At 36.9% G+C, this 14,910-nt stretch overlaps 1 pseudogene; it reads left to right on the forward strand.

The window, feature by feature from the left end:
- The window catches only part of LOC149177144 (RNA-binding protein 2-like), a 39,320-nt pseudogene extending 26,716 nt beyond the window's left edge, over positions 1 to 12,604 (forward strand).
- The last annotated feature ends 2,306 nt before the right edge of the window (positions 12,605 to 14,910 follow it).

Consider the following 14,910-nt stretch of genomic DNA (forward strand, 5'->3'; position numbering starts at 1 on the left):
AATTGAAATGCTACCTACTGTAGTAGAGAAAGACTGAAATAGATGCTTAAAACACACCACTTATCTAGCTATTTGTTAGGATACCTTGCTTTAGAATAATTCTAAGATAACACATGTGAAACCCTAACTAACCTAAGCATGCAATATGCTCTAATTAAACACTCAATTGTTGTGCATATGAATAAGCATAACAACCTTTTTCATTTTTTCTTTTTGTAAAAACATGAATGCTAATTATTCTTGATTGTATGGCAGGCGGGTTCGGTGTTGAGAGAGAAGGTTGTGATGGATCATATGGCCTTGGAGGCAATCAGGGGTATTCTCATATCTTTCATGATGCATTTCTCACAAATCAGCCTCAAAATAGGCCACTACAAGTCGTCCTACAGGATGTCCTAATTCACTGTTATGAAACCAGCTCACAAAAAGATAGAAAAGAGAGATCAACACCTTATAATTTATCCTCTTCGAGGGGGCAACCTCCTTTAAATTACACAAATGAGCAATTCTTGGATGATACAAATGAAAAGACCTCCTTTCTATATATAGGAGTCTAAGCGGTCATAATATAATCAGAGTCGACATAACAATAATAATGTAAGGGCACAATAATAACAATAGTGGGCTTCTATGGGGCACAATAGTAACAATATGGGTACTACATGGGTACATCAACATAATAAGGGGGTTGTACTAATAACAATAAGGGGTTACACTAGTAGTATATGGGCCTAACATGCCCCTCTCCTTCAAAAAGTGTTGTCCTCAATGCTTGAGTAGTTCTTGATGCTTCTGTATAAAATTATTGTCCTCCTATGTGGAATCTTCAGTGGGTAAGTTCTTCCACTTGATGAGATACTCTGAAATTGATCGATTTCGTAGCTGTCGAGTTATTGTTTCTATGACTGCTCCAGGTTCCAATATGATTTTTCCTTCCTCTTCAATTTCTGGCAATATTATTTGAATTGGGATCTTTTGCAACATTTGAATAAGTGGCCATACTTCTTCATCCTTATTCCATTCATCCCTTGCTTCATTTATCCAATCTGGTTGGATAATATAAATAGCACAAAACAATGCTTCCATATCCTCATCCTTTCTTGAGAGTGCATCTGCAACAAAATTTTGATTCCATTTTCTATAAATGATGTCAAAGTCATAATCTAACATATTTGTGACACATTTTTTCTATTCTTCTAAAGATAATAGTGGTTCTAAAAAGTATTTAAGACTATCATGATCCATTTTTACCTTGAAGTGTCTTCCCATTCGGTAAGGTCGCCATTTCTTAAGTGCATGTAGTATTGCCAACATTTCCTTCTCATAAATAGCTTTCTTGAGATGTAGCAGTAAAAATACCCAATCACCTACATCAAATCATTTTTCACTACGATGTTGATCTACCTGTTATTTCATTCGATTTTGCACCAAAGTAGTGTTATCCTTTAAAAGTTGGAAAACTTGTTGTTGATGCTCGATGCGATCTTTCACTGCTTGAACCTTTTTCTTCTTGATATGTCCTTCTATCTTTAGATTTTGAGGAGTGGTAATTTCTTCCAATCCTTTACAAGATATGTTCGGATTCATTTCTTGATGCTCAATGTGATCTTTCACTTCTTGAACATTTTTCTTCTTGATATGCCCTTCTATCTTGATAGTTTGAGGAGTGGTAATTGTGAAAAATGAATTACAAGATATGGTTGGATTCATTTCTTCTTTCTTGATGTGATCTTTCACTTCTTGCACCTTTTTCTTCTGGATTTGTACTTCTATCTTGAGAGTTTGAGGAGTGGTAATTCTTGCCAATGCTTTACAACATATGGTCTAATTCATTTCTTCTTTCTCTGGGGTTGGGTCTTGGCATATATCTTCTTCTTTTGATGTTTCTTGATCCTTTTCTTCCTCCTCTTCATACTCTATGTCAAATAATTTCTTCTCAGCACACTTATGACCTTTAGTGCATTTGCTATCACAATTGTAACAAAGCCCTTTTTCTCTTTTTTTCTTCCAATTGTTGTGGTGTAACCCTTGTAGGTTGTGGAAGGCTAGGAGAAACAACACTTCCATCTTTATAGTTGTGAGGGGTAGACTTCCTTGTTGCCAGAATTTCCCTTTCCACTATGTAACAAATCCCTTTTACTCTTTCCAATTGTTGTGGTGTTGCTCTAAAGAAGGTGTTTCTCTTTGTATCCTCATAATGTGCTATCATTTCCTCCATGAAAATTGACCACATAACAATTTGTTTACGTGAACAAAGCCCTTTATACCATAAAAATTGATATGTTTCTAAATATGAGGATAAAATGCATACCTTTCATAACAGTGGTACACCATGTAGATCAAAATATTGCTCCATCTAAAGTATCTAATTTACCGAATCCTTGCCATCAAACTTCCTCATATCACCTTTCCTCGATTTTAGGAGCTCGATTTTGAAATGACTATAACTCTATAATTTTTGTTCTTCCAATTCTAAAATTGTGACCTGCAGTAGCCCTCTATGTCCTCTTTCCAATGCCACCAGTCTGATCGAATTTAGATTCTCCAAGACAGAGTTATGCACAATCTCCCAAGATGACCTGATTATAGACCTTTTAAGAAGAGCAAACTTGTAGGAAGTGCCACGTGTCACTGTTTTGACCTTAGGATCTGAAAAATATACACAGGAAACTACAGTCAGTCCTCTTTCTGTAACCTCTTACGAAATTTTAATCCGATGCTCAAAGAGAAAATTATGATGATTTTCCCTAGGTCACCTGTTTGGAATGTAATTCGGGAGTCTGAAAAAAGACTAACTTCCTCAGATCATATCTCTGCAAGTATAGCACAAAAAGCTCTACAATTTGGACCTAAGGTTTAGTGAAATTTTGTCTAAAATGAGTTTTTTTTTCGTTTCTGAAACTTCGCAGAAAAAACTTATAGCGAAAATGCCACGATGACCTATTTGGAGCAGCGAAACCCTAGAATCCAAAGCTCTGATACCAAATGTTATGAAACCAACTCACAAAAAGATAGAAAAGAGAGATCAGCGCCTTAGAATTTAGCCTCTTCGAGGGGGAAACCTCCTTTACATTACACAAATGAGCAATTCTTGGATGATACAAATGAAAAGACCTCCTTTCTATATATAGGAGTCTAAGCGGTCATAATATAATCAGAGCCAACATAACAATAATAATGTAAGGGCACAATAATAACAATAGTGGGGCTCTATGGGGCCCAATAGTAACAATATGGGCACTACATGGGCACATAAATATAATAAGGGGGTTGTACTAATAACAATAAGGGGTTACACTAGTAGTATAGGGGCCTAACATTCACCTATAGGATCTGTTTTATTATTACAAGAACAGGGTGAAAGCACGAGGAGTGATTTGCTTAGTGGTATAAGGCCTAGGGAAGATGAGTGATGGAAGGAATAAGGCAAGGAAGTGGTTAGGACTCCCTTTGAACTCAAACCAAAGTTGTATGATGTTTGGCTTTGCTCAACAAGCATGGCAAGTTGTCCTTATGAAATGATAACAAAAATTATCAGCTTAGTGGATTTTGCTAATCATAGATCGGTGACTTTAGGGTGAGGCTGCGAATATGAGTTCTTCCTGCACTATTGAAACTCCTACAATATACACATCATTGTTGCATTTACCCATAAATCATGTCAAAACAAGAAAGGTTTCCAACAACATAAGAAAACAAAATTTCATCATTCATTTGCCTAGTTCATGCATGGAAATACTTGCAGCCTATTGTGAACACAACATGAAATCTAATACAAAGCCTAAGATATAAGAAATTACAACTGCAATCTATCTTTGAAAACTGAAAGATGCTGACCTAATTAATAGGAAAACCTTGAATTTCATAACCTAGATTTCTGTCTTTTTGGGCTGAATCAAAGTTTTCCCTCAAACCATTGTCCCTAAAGAGAGGAATGAGGCAAGATCCACCTGTTATCAACATTTTTGGTATTTCTTTATCTCTCTAAAGCTACTGTAAAATCTATGCACAAATGGAAGCAAACTAATCAAGTTGACCAATACTTTGTAACAATGCCAAAATCAATTCAACAAGTAATCTATGAAATAACCTAAGCATACAAGTATAGTAAGAGGAACCTCTGCTGCTAGGGCTGGGACCTAACCCAGGAGATTCATCCCTCTGAGTCAACTCAAAATTAGATCAAGGGAATGCGCATCTTCATTAACATATCAAAAAGTACATAACAATGTTTTGTCACAATCCTTCAACTCGAATGTGCTTAGTTATCTTACATAAAAAATCTGAATCCTAATGAGGCTCTAGGCCTCATTATTTATACAACTGAAGTTGCCAACAAATTCCTTAAATATAGGGAGGTTCGACTCCCAATCTCAAGATAAACTGGTTCTTAACTATCACTGGCTTGACTGCCAATGATCCACATGACTCGGCCACCTGCAACTCTGAGCTAGTATTATTTGACTGAGGTATCTTCGAATGAGTGAGGATTTAATGAGGAAGATCCATATCCTATAATCTCTCCTTCTTGTCTCATTCGAGTTCTTGCACCTGAATTAGCCATAATTTTCTCCCAAAAACCTGCAATCAATGCACATTAAACCAGTATACATAACATCTTAATTTTCTCATCTCATTAAGAAAAATATAATTAAAATGTTTAAGGAATTGTTTAAGAGTTGATTTTCATAAGCTTGGATGTGTATTGATGTTCATACATTGACCCAATTATGAGCCTCATTATCACCCCCCTACTGAGATTATTGGTAATCCTCTGAGAAACTTAATCTATGTCCATGTCCTTCATTGCTCTGGTCGCTTCCCTAACATCCCATTCTTTTGTTGTAGCCTCTTATTCCTCTGAATAAAATCCTTCCTTCCTCTCTCTCTATTCCCACTACTTTCTTTCTTCTTCTTCTTTCCTTCCTTCCAACATTCCTAAAATAAATGGTGGACTGAGCCTTAAGCCAATCCAATTGATTTTGAGTCTTTATAGAGCCTCCTTATACACGGGGGTTCTGTTTAGTTCCTATCTCATTCTACCATGAGAATTATATTTTCTAATTTTTAGGCTATAAGGAAGGGTGTTACATCTCCTTTGGAAAGCTTGTTGGTTTTCATCTCCTAACAATATGAACATGTATTCAAAGTGTGTGACTTGCTGTTGTTGTACAACAAGGTACCTTGGTGCAAGCTTGGGATCATTTACAATGAGGTTGTGGGTGCTGATGACAGCCATTGGGTTAGATTTCTCTGTTATGATCATAAGGTGTTTTGTCTCTTCTTTTTCCATCACCTTTTTCATCTTTGTAGCTCTTGCATCCTCATGTTTCATCCATGATGCTAAAGCCATCAATTTCAAGTCCCCTACCTTGGGATTTGGGTCCCACACATTTAAATCTGTCAAGGCGAAATTGTTTAGGTAAAACTCAGATAGTTTTGCTCTATCTTCCCAGGTGTTTTAATGACAAAGATCAATGAATTGTGTATAGTCTTGGAAGGGCATAGCTCCTCTTTGTGTTAGGGTATTTATTTGGAATTGTAGCCATTTTTCCTTGAGGTACAAGGAAGAAGACTTTGCAGGCATCCTACACTGGATTGCCTCCATGGACAAGCTGGCCACAGTTGCCAGTTGTCTTTCTCTCTCCTGTAGCTGCCTCCTTAGTAATGTGTTTTTAGCCTCTAGCTGAGATTTCATCATTGCTTCTCTGTCTCTTATGCTACTCAGTTCTCTGCCCATCTCTTTCAATTTCTCCTCCATGTGGCATACATCCTCCACCCCTTTTGATTTGGTAATTTGCATCCACTTGTGTATCATTACCCTTTCTTTTTCAAGTTCAAAGGATAGGGGAATGTAAAACTTATGTGGTATTACCTTACCTCCTTCAATGAACCTGTAGTAGGAGCTGAGGTTTGGTTGTGGACTAGGTTCCCTCAGTTCTTGATCTTCTTCCTTTTTTTCTTGTTGAGTGACACCTTCCTAGTCCCTTTTTTGTGTTTCCTGTAGGTTTGACAAAGTTTCCTGTAGGATGGCCTTTGCTTCCTGTAGGTCTGACTGTATCTCCTCTAGGATACCTTTTCCCTTTGATGAGACTGACCTTGTGACAGGCCTCCTAACGTAGGTGATTGGAGACTTGGGAGAAGCTTGTTCTGATGATCCCTCTCCTTAATTTTCCTTTAGAGGGGATGCCTTTTCTTGCTACTTGGGTGAATCCTCAATGACAATTGGAGTTTTTGTGGGGGTTTGAGGTCTCCTTTGTCTAATCCTAGTGCTCTTTCATGTCCTAAAGCATAGTAGGGTTTGTCTTTGCCTCTTCCCCTTTGACTTAGGGAAGTAAGAGAAGTTGTTGCCTCTTTCTCTGTAGGCTCTGGGGATACCCTTGGTGATCTCTCTTCCTCTCTATCTTGAGATGTAGAGTGATGTTCATCCTTCCATCCAGTTTCCTCTTTTCCATTCTCTTTCTCATCCTCTTCTTTGTCTCCACCTTCCTCCTCCTCTTCTTCTTCTTCTTCTACTTCTTCACTCTACCCATCTATTTCTTCTTTTGTTTATTCCTTTGTGTCATGTTCATTTTCCTCCTCTATTTCTTCTTAATTTTCCTCCTCTATTTCTTCTTCATTTTCCTCCTCTTTTTCTTCTCCTTTCTCACTAGAAGCGGGGATTTTTTCATATTGAATAGCTTGAATTTATCCTCCTTCCTACATGTCTATAAATGTTGTCCATGTAATAGGGAGTCTTAAGCTTTGTAGAGAATCTTCAATGATGAGTTTGATCAACCCATGATGGGCTAGGTGTTGATGTTTTCCCTCCTGAATTTCAATTCTCATGTCTATCATTAATTGTAGAAGAAAATCGAGTATACTCAATCTATTTTGAGGAGCTGTGTTCTCTCCAAATCTCAGTTCTTAGAGGAGTCTGAAGTGGTATCCATATACTACACTGTATCTCCCTTCACATGAAATATATTTAATGAGGTGGTAACTGATTTCATTCAAAGGCTATGGAATTCTCTCCCTTCTAACCCCATTGTAATCTTCCATTGGCTCTTCTCCTTCTAAAAAGAATCTTTTCTTTCCAAGGGTGTTGTTACCCTTGTCTTCTTTTCTCCATGGTAAACCTAAAGGGAGTGTAGTAATTTTTCTTATAACTTCAGGGGTAATTAATACTAATAAACCTTTCACCATAGCAGTGGCATTGGTCCTAGTGAGGGGTATTAGTGAGAGGGAAAGTTCTCTGGACACATAATCATCGTATCCTCTCATTCTCTCTGTGGAGTACTAAAGAAGGTATGTTTTTGGTAATTATTTCAGCATCTTTTCATTAGAACTTACAAACCTTTTGCATCATGAACTAGGAAAATGATAAGAAATTGTAAGGAAACCTATGAGATTAACGTGCAAAGGGGAAACACTGATAATTGTCATTTTCTTATGCAGAAAGAAGGGAAAATAAAAGACTGTCGTGCTGAAGGAAAGAACAAGGTTGGGTTAACCGTTGTGCAAAACAGATCAAAGCGAATCAGCCATGGAAAGGAAGTGGAGATGTCGGCTCGGCGCAAGAAGGAAAAGAGATAACTGAGAACTAACGGTTCGACGAATCCCTCAGGATCCTTTGATCTTGAGGGATCGGTGCTTTAACTATTTTTTGCACCTAGACATCTCTGCCTTCATCATTATAAAAGGGGCAGCATCGTTAGCTCGAGGGGGGGGGGGGAATCCTTATGTTTTATGTAATTTCTCTAAAGATTGAAACTTTGATCATCGAGTCTCATTGAGAACTGATCTACTGTAATTCCATTTTATGCATTAATACAAAATCGGTTGCTATTTCATCCCTGAGTCTGGAATAACTTCAAGCGGTGTACCCCTGGAGGCTAAGGGCTTGGCCCTAGAGGACACTTGCTCCTGTACTATTATGTTTGGTTTATGCGTGGTTTTCTTATCAGTGTTATTTGGTAATCTGATGTGATTTGTTAGTTTACATCACATGCTCTGTTATGTTTACTTTACTGAGACAGAACTATTGCATTGTGCAACGTATCACTGTTCTTCTAAGCGTTGATATAACACTGTCACTCTTTACAGAATATTGTTGCTGTTTAATTACAGAGCCTCTATGCTGTGCACTTATTACGGAATTCATATTAGTGATTATGTTATTTGCGATTGTTGGATCTATAGACATTGTTGTTTCATTCTGAAACACAGTCGTAATCTTTTATAACTAAGAATGATCACTGGTTTATCAAGATCAGGTTACTATTAAGGTGTGCCATGTGCATAAATGGTTTTGAAGCGCTATTCTATAATTCATCATTAATCAGTGTTGTTCCATTTTGGTGTGTTGTTCAATTTAGAGTGAAGTATTGCCATTTGATTCCTGTAGGTCACGATTTGTGCATTCGATCTTTTAGACTAAGGTGTTACTGCTTGCTAGACTTAGTTGTTGTTACAGTTTCCTATTTGTTGTTCTATTTCAGATTTTTTGTTCCATTTCAGATTTTCTGTTCTATTTCTTATTTCACTGTTCCATTTCTTATCTGTCATTCCATTTCCTGTCCTTTTTTATTTGGTGTGAAGAACGATCCAGGGCTATAGTGAGCACTGACATTTACTGCCTGGCTCCCAGATCCATGATCTGTTATTTGATTTACCTTAGTTCCATCAGTTTACAAAGGGATGAGTTACTGCTACTGAACCCTTCACTGATAATTTGCTTAGTTCTCTGAATGAGTAGTTTAAACTTTTGAAGTAGTTTGCTGTAAACAAGCATCCGTTTACTCTTGTATTTTTGAACATTGGTCTACTAGCATTACTCTGGCAAATGATAGCCTCAGACTGAGACACTCTTTGAAATAACAAAACATTCCTGGATTGACAACTAATGTGAGGTAATTAGAGGTGAAAGAGACCATTTTTATAGCTCAACATTTTGGCGCCGTTGCCAGAGAAAGAGTGTATCCATTTATTTTTTCCAGAGTAGTGTAAGAACCTGTTAGGGAAGAATTGGGTTTTAAAAATGGAAGGTAAGAACCTACGTGTGGAGCATGTAACAACCCTGCTCCCCTGCCCACTTTCCTACAGATTTGTTGTTGTTTTGTTTGGGTAGAATCTAGCAGTTGATTTGTGTGCATGACTAAGCAGAAAAAGCCAGAAAAGAATTCCAAACCTCTACCCAAGCCAGAAAAAGCTAAGGGGCCGGTGACCCTTGGCCGATCAACCTTCATAGACGAAATCTTCAAGAAAGCAGAATCTCAGCCTTTAGTAGGACCCAGAAAAGTTATTTCTAGACAGCCTACTAGTTCCCTTCAGGCCACAGGATCACCATCTGTAGCCTTTGCTGAGGTGCATAGTCAAACTGAAGAGCAGGACTTTCAAGAAATTGAAAATTCTACTCCAGAACTATTGCAAGAAGGGAATTTCAGCAATCTTTGTGAAGGAGGAGGAGAAACAGGGGAAACTGAGGAACCAAGGTCTCCTCTTGGGACAACTTAGCCATTAAACAGCCCAGACAAGGGAAGTGCTGCAAAAATCATTGTTTAAGACACTCAATCTCCTCAGAAATTAGGCACTCTCATTATCCCTGACAGAGGAAGTGTTATTAAAACCATTCCTGTCAAAGCCATTCCTTCTCAACCTAGGAATACCCTCCTAAATATCCCAGAAGGTTATTGGCATATATTCGACCAAATGGCTCAAAACCAGCCAAACACCCAAACCTCTACATTGCAATACCCCATAGTGGATACTGCAGCAAATGCGCCCATGAAACCAATCCCTCTTCAACATATCGCTACATTCCACGGTCTTACATCAAAAGATCCAGATGCATTTCTATTTGAATTCGATGTGGTGTGCAGGGGATATGATTACACCACCGACCCCCAAAAACTAAAATTATTTCCCTCTACATTAAAAGGGGCTGCCTTAAGATGGTTTATGGGATTAGGTGGCGGGGTTATAAATAACTGGGATCAAATGAAAGAATCTTTTCTAAATAAATATCATGACTATTGCAGGTCTAGAGAACTGAAGAATGAAATATTCCAGATGGTAGCTAGACCAAATGAAACATTAGAGGAGTATGTGGAACGTTTTCAGTATAATTTTCAAAGATCTCCTTATGCATCACTAGCTTTACATGATAATGTGTTAAAAATAGCATTAACAAACCAAACCAGAATGGTAATTATTTATATATTTTAATTTTTCCGTTTTGGTATTATATTAATTTTATCTTAAAATTATTTTAAATAGATAAAATTTTATATTTTACTTATTGGAATTTTTATAATTCAAATAGAATATTTTTTTAAATATTAAATAAGTATACTTTAAAAATATAATTTAATAATAAAAAATTATAATTTTATTAATTATTATATAATCATATTTATATATTGATTAGTTAAAAAATGTAAAAATATTTTTTTAAATTTACATATTATGAATGTTGAGAGATCTTTCTATAAAAATCACATAAAGAAACTATAAGTTTAGGTGTTTACCAATTAGTATGGTTCATCTTCAGGATGATGAACCACACTAAATTCAATTACTCATCTAAAATATCTAAAAAATAGAAGTGAGAAAGTGAGTCAATAATTTACTTGACTCCTATATTTTATATTATCACATTTAAATTGGATTTCTCATCTAAAATATGTGAAAAGAGAAAGTCAATATGAGTCCTATATTTTAAATTTCTAAAATATTTAGAAAAACAGTTAAACCTAACTGAATTACAAGTTTATAAATATTAAAAATATTTAACTATCACAAATTTGGAAATATTCAAAATTAAAAAAATCAAGGACCACTCCTCTTTCAACCCTCTCATAGGACTTAATAGGAAACTGGCTAACAGCTTTTGGAACATTACATACACCCACATCTATTAAAAAAAAAAAAACAGAATCAAATAACAAACCTCATCTCAAAAACTAGTATTCACTAAAATCCAAGTAAACTTTTTTTTGCAACTTAATCACATAGAGATCCTTAAACTCTGGTTCCTTCTCCTTTTTATAATGCACATGCTCTATAGACACAACATTCTGAGAGCATTTCCACTGTGTTACTCTTCATAAGAATTATGTAATCGCTCATAAATATTATGCTCACTAACTGCAACTTTTTGTAATTTTTTACTTGCTCTACCATGGCAAAACTACTATTAGTGGACTTTTCTATAACTCCCTTAAACAAATATGATGGTAAAACATAAGAACAAAGATGGGAAGACAGGTAATCTTTTTTATAATACTTTTTTCTTAAAAATAATTAATAAAGTGAAAATCAACCATTAACTTGTCTCCTCTGTTTTCGATTTCTAAAATATATAAAATTTAAAATCAATGAAATGAAAATCAAATAATTAACTTAATTCCTACACCTTAGAGACACCTTAGATTTGGGCATTAATATGAGGATTGCAGATTTCAAAAATATCAAAAAACTAATTATCTGGAAAGAGAGTTCAATTCCTCACAATCAGATTCCCGGAGACACTCAGATTTCTAAGTTCAGCAATCAGATTTCCAAAATATTTAGAAATCTGGAATCGAACGTCTCCCCGGAAAACCCATAAACATAAATTTAAAATAAAAATACAAAATTTGCACGTACCGCAATTTCACACTGCCACAATGTTTTCAATTGGCCGCTGAACACTTGTATGGCTCTCAAATTCCTCATTCGAATCCAAGAAGGCAGCGAAGTGTAAGGGCACTTCTTCCAGCAAAGCCATCCAAGCTCATCCGAATATCTGAGTGTTGGGTATTTTTAATGGGAAAAATACCAAAAACCAAGATCCAATCACACAGAGGCAATGCTCTGTTTTACCTCCACAGGATCTTTTTGTGCACAAAGGAGCTTAAAAAAAATTTCACAGAGAAACAGAGTAATTCACCACCATAAAAAAATTTCTAAGAATTTACTGAACTGGGTTTACTGCTGTAAATCCCCTTTTACATTCACTGCTGTAAAAAAAAACTTTACTGCTGTAATATAAAAATTTACATAAGTTTACTGCTGTAAAACAAATTCATTATACGCTCATGGATTTTACAAAACCTTCAGCACATAAAACATTACGGACTTTGTTCTCATTTCACCTTGCGTTTTCACCGTTCCATTACAAAAATCAAAACAAAACATTACAGTATGTATCTTGTGCACTGCTGTGCATACAACCTCTGGTTCTACACGCTGCTGCGAACACCAGTGTTCTTTTCTTCCCTTGAGCAACAAACTCACACTGAGCACACTACACTTGTTATATTTTTTCATTACAAAAATGGTCAACGCACTTGAAAAATTACAACCTTTTTTTACGAACATTAATACATGCCGTATATAAAAAAACATATATAAAAAAATATTGAAACGTGCCCATACCCATATTAAAAAAAACTTAACTATTCACCTAAGTTTATGACAATGCATTAAAGAAGGGTATGGTCAACCAAGTTTTTAAATTACTCCACGCAGCATTTAATTTGATGCAGGGCCGTGCACCTTCAGGCGATCGATGGCGGAGAACACTGGAGCGAATCCTACGGTGGAGAAAGATATCAGAAGCCCTCACTTGAGTGAACGATAGCTCCTGATATGTCAGAGCTGCTTACGTCAGGCGAGAGCCACGTGCCTGCACCAAATCGCATCGGAGCCAAAAATACGGAAACTGCTTTTCCCTGGATGGCGGTGCGATATCCCTCAAGCTGGTTTGTGGTTTCATGCTGGCGGTTTTGGGGAGCGCAGTACGGCTGCGTTGAAATTACATTTTCAACACTCCCCTTTAATTTCAACTGCTGGACATTCGGTCATACCGAGACACTTTCTCAAAAATTCAAAGCTTTTCTAATCAAGTGGCTTTGTCAAGATGTCTGCTACCTGTTCTTGAGTCCTGCAATGTTCTAAGACAATTTCTCCATTGTTCACCAATTCTCTGATGTAGTGAAACCTTGTATCAATGTGTTTCGTTCTCTTATGAAACACTGAATTCTTTGACAATGCAATAGCAGAGCTATTGTCACAAAAAATCACTGTCGCTTTTGCCTACTCTTGGCCTAAGCTTCTCAACATTCTTCTCATCCACACTGCTTGACATGCTTCTGCTGTAGCTGCCACATATTCAGCCTCTGTTGTAGACAATGCTACAATGGACTGCTTCTTAGAAGCCCATGAAATGGCTCCTGAACCCATATGAAATACATAACCGGAAGTGCTCTTCCGATCATCTACACTTCCAGCCCAATCACTATCAGTGTATCCAACCAAATCTGAATGTTATGAAGCATTATATAAAATTCCAAACATTTTGGTACCTTTGACATACCTCAAAATTCTCTTTGCTGCCTGCCAATGTGCCTCCTTTGGCCTCTCCATAAATCTGGAAATCAAACTAACAGCATACATTAAATCAGGCCTAGTTGCTGTTAAATACATAAGGCTGCCCACAATGCTTTTGTACAGGCTAGGATCAAAATCCTTGCTGCTGTCCTCTCTGCTGAATTTTAATCCCATCACTGTGGGAGTGATTGCTGCCTTGCATTCTTCCTCTTAAATCTGCCCAAAACTTGATTTACATATCTTGCTTGAGATATAAAAATTCCTTTTTCATTTTGATCTACTTCTATGCCTAAGAAGTATCTCAAGAAACCCATGTCAGTCATTTCAAATTCATCCTTCATGACTGATTTAAAATTCTCAATAAGATAAATATCATTTCCAGTGAAAATAACATCATCTACATACAAGACAACAATTAAAATTTTACCATCCTTTTCCTTGATGTAGATTGTGGGTTCTCCTTCACATTTGTCAAATTCATTATCCAATAGATATGAATCTATCCTGCTGTACCATGCTCTTGGCGCTTGCTTCAGCCCATAAAGAGCTTTCTTCAATTTGCACACTTTGTGCTCTTCACCTTTCTTCTCATATCCGAGAGGCTGTTCCACATAAACCTCTTCCATTAACACTCCATTTAGGAATGTTGATTTCACATCCATTTGGTAGACTTTCCATTTGTTTTGTGCTGCTATGGACAGCACTGCTCTCACGGTTTCCATTCTTGCAACCGGTGTGAAAGTCTCCTCATAATCTCTCCCATACTGCTGCTTGTACCCTTTGACAACCAGCCTTGCTTTATGCCTTTCAATCTTGCCTTCAGCATTGCTCTTGGTCTTGTAGACCCATTTCACACCAATGACTTCTTTGCCTTTTGGTAACTCAACCAAATCCCATGTTTTGTTTCTCTCTATGGCATTCATCTCCTCATCCATAGCTTCTATCCATTTCTTATCTTTGATTGCGTCCTCGAAATGAATAGGATCATCAACATGACAATACAAGGCAAATAAGGATTTCGTTCCTTCATCATAAATATCACTTAGATTTCTAAATTTCTTACCTCTTTCACTTGGTGTGCAAGTGATTGAAGATGCACTTGAATTTCCTCCTTGTGGTGTGCTTGGAGAAGCACTCTCATTTATCCTCAATGGTGTCCCTTGCTGTCCTTGTGTTGGCGCTGCTGTTTGGGGATGCATTTCAGCCACCTCCTCTTCATCTTCATCATGAGACAAACAGTTCTTGACATTCACTGTTTTCTCTATGCTTCCATCCCAAGCTTCCTCTTCAATGAATTGAACATCTCTGCTGACAAAAAACTTCTTGGTGGATGGGATATACAACCTGTAGGCTTTGGATTCCTCACTGTATCCAATGAAAAGACATTTCTCCCCTTTGCTGTCCAACTTCTTCCTTAGCTGATCTGGTATGTGTGCATAGGCCACACACCCAAAAACTCTCATGTGGGTGACTCCTTGCTTTCTCCCACTCCATGCTTCTTTTGGCACCTTGTTCATCACTGCTTTTGTAGGACACCTGTTCAAAATATACACTGCA

Source organism: Pinus tabuliformis, chromosome 4_1, assembly GCF_031772625.1.
Source record: "Pinus tabuliformis cultivar Carrire ecotype Pingquan chromosome 4_1, CPIR1, whole genome shotgun sequence".
NCBI lineage: Eukaryota > Viridiplantae > Streptophyta > Pinopsida > Pinales > Pinaceae > Pinus > Pinus tabuliformis.